Raw genomic sequence first — 1,799 nt, forward strand, 5'->3', positions numbered from 1 at the left:
GGGAAAGTCGTGGAAGGAAAAAGGATTGTGGGAAAGTCACTGCTCAGGAACAAGAACTTAGGGAAAATCACCTGTTAGGAACAAGCACATTGCTCAAGTCACCTGTCAGGAACAAACACTGTGTGAATGTTGACGAATGAACTAGAATGCTGGGATAGTCATCAGTCTGGTAGAAAGAAAAAAAAAACGATGAACGTAACCTGTCAAGAATAACAACGTTGCTAAGGTCACGTATCAGGAACCAGAACAATGTAGCATTTAGCATGTAGCGTGTTTGCTATGAAGGTAAGGTGGCATTTAGCACAGGTCATCTGCTTGTCAGCTTTGAGCTTATTAATTGTCATTTAAAAGTTATTTCAAATGTTATTTCTTGTATTTTTTAAAGGTCACATTTCTGGAAGCGTCGTCAGTCAGTGAGACGCTTGTCAAACTTTGACCCCTGAAAACCTCCTCCTCCTCTATGTGCCCAGCTTGTGTTTCCTCCGGGTCACGACCTCCTCAAACTAAATTAGTGCTGCTGTTGGATGATGTCATCATCACCATAGTAACGGTGGGGTCGCAAACTGTGGAAGTAGTCTGCTACAGTGACATCACGTGGCCTTATAGGGGGCGCTAAATACCCATTTATCATTCTACGCAGCCATGTCTCACTTTCGTTGAAACTTTATTCATATTTTAACATTTTCAACTTCACTTTCAACATTTGATTTTATTGTATTCTGACAAATTAAGATATTAAAAAATGTATGCACATAATACAAAATACAAAGTAATTAAAACAAATTGCTTATCGAAGAATGTCATATATTTGGTTTTATAATGTATTAGAAAAATAAATGTATAAAATAAACATTTTAAAAATTTGAGTGAATGGTTTAATTTCAGATTTTTTATTTTACATTACAATACAGTCTGTACATAATACAAAATAATTCATTTTTAGGAATTTTCAAAATCTTTCATTTGTATACAATTATAAAAATTTAGATGGTGTTTAACAGTATAAAAAGGTGCATTACATTTTTTGTAATACAATTATACTACGTGATTAAAAAAAATTAAACTAGTAAAATACTTAAGATGCCACAGTGGACGACTGGTTAGCACATCTGCCTTACAGTTCTGAGGACTCGGGTTCAAATCCGGCCTCCCCTGTGTGGAGTTTCCATGTTCTCCCCGTGCCTGTGTGGGTTTTCTCCGGGGTGCTCCGGTTTCCTCCCACATCCCAAAAACATGCATGGTAGGTTAATTGAAGACTCCAAATTGCCCGTAGGTGTGAACGTGAGTGTGAATGGTTGTTTGTTCATACTGTATGTGCCCTGCGATTGGCTGGCGACCAGTTCAGGGTGTAGCCCGCCTCTCAACCAGTCAACTGGGATCTGCTCTAGCATGCCCGCGACCTGCGTGACGATAAACTGTACGGAAGATGAATGAAAACATTTTTTCAGGATTTAACTTCATATGCTATTAAAAAATGAACTAAGATTGTTTTACTATATTGAGATATTTTTTTATTATATACATAAGGCAAAATATAAAACAAGAATGTATTGCAATTATGCTACATGATACAAATAAAATACAAAATTAGATTTGTTTACATTATCTAATTTATATTATAAAGCAACTAAGATCATTTTTACTATGTTTTTTCATTAAATTTTGTCTGTAAAATAATAATACATATAGGTATAAAATTACAGTATAATATAAAAATGACATTCTTAAATGTGTTTGTTGACAAACTATCTTTAGACAGATTTAAACATATTTGGGTATTTTCAATGAGAAACACCAAG

General features: G+C 34.8%; 1 long non-coding RNA gene across 3 annotated transcripts in view; it reads left to right on the forward strand.

Moving 5' to 3' along the window:
* LOC133474838 (uncharacterized) overlaps positions 1 to 1,799 on the forward strand; it is a 47,512-nt gene that overhangs the window by 9,340 nt on the left and 36,373 nt on the right. The window contains exon 3 of one of the 3 annotated variants that reach the window (XR_009787639.1): positions 386 to 747. The exons of the other annotated variants lie outside the window; for them this stretch is intronic. This is a non-coding gene — a long non-coding RNA (uncharacterized LOC133474838). Of the gene's footprint in view, positions 1 to 385; positions 748 to 1,799 lie in introns of those variants that run through there. 3 annotated transcript variants of the gene reach the window in all.

This window comes from Phyllopteryx taeniolatus, chromosome 3, assembly GCF_024500385.1.
Source record: "Phyllopteryx taeniolatus isolate TA_2022b chromosome 3, UOR_Ptae_1.2, whole genome shotgun sequence".
Classification (NCBI taxonomy): Eukaryota; Metazoa; Chordata; class Actinopteri; order Syngnathiformes; family Syngnathidae; genus Phyllopteryx; species Phyllopteryx taeniolatus.